The 767-nt window shown below is 28.0% G+C and overlaps 1 non-coding gene across 1 annotated transcript; it reads right to left on the reverse strand.

Annotated features, from left to right (window-relative positions):
• Positions 1 to 307: 307 nt before the first annotated feature.
• On the reverse strand, positions 308 to 381 carry TRNAT-AGU (transfer RNA threonine (anticodon AGU)). Its single transcript has one exon. It is a non-coding gene; the product is annotated as a tRNA-Thr (tRNA).
• Positions 382 to 767: the final 386 nt, after the last annotated feature.

Here is a 767-nt window from a genome sequence, read left to right on the forward strand (position 1 = left end):
ATATGTTTTAATAAACAGGTACTCTTATGAAACTCAATTTCATTTCTTGAATTCTTTAAAAAAAAAAATCATGAAGGTATTAATATTGCTCAAATCCAGGTAGAAATTTCATCTACGTCTTTCTCATATATATGTATTTTTTTTATTTGGCAATAACAGTATTCATTCTATAATCTTGAAAATACTTGTGTTTTTATAAGGTTTAAGATGATCTGTTCAACAGTAAGATGAATCAGACTTTTATATTTTAATTGTATCGGAATAAGACCTAATGAAAATGATTTGTTATATAACAATGAGAAAAGCAAGGCACTGCTGAGAGTTGAACTCAGGATCTCCTGTTTACTAGACAGGCACTTTAACCAGCTAAGCCACAGCACCCACTTGATTATTAAATTTGAAACACTTTTCTTTATGGTGTTCAAGAGAATATTGCTTTTTCACTTTCATATTCTTTTCTAAGTTCACACACTTCTCTACTCAAACACTTAAGATGAATGAAGACTCTTAACTTATTCAAAAACACCTCTAATTTGAAGTTTACCCTATTCATATCATTTTAAAATATACCTTGCTGAAGAATGGATTAGTTGAATTCAACAATAGAGTGATCATTCACCTCTATCTTGTTCTTTGTCATTTTCTTTTCCCTATTTCAATCAATGCATTCCTACAAAAATCTTCACAATACTAAGTATTTTATTTAATTTTTAAGATAACTTATTCTAAAGTTCATAGAACCAGATGTTTATACTTAAATTGTATTC

The sequence above is a fragment of the Lissotriton vulgaris genome, chromosome 12, assembly GCF_964263255.1.
Source record: "Lissotriton vulgaris chromosome 12, aLisVul1.2, whole genome shotgun sequence".
Lineage (NCBI taxonomy): Eukaryota > Metazoa > Chordata > Amphibia > Caudata > Salamandridae > Lissotriton > Lissotriton vulgaris.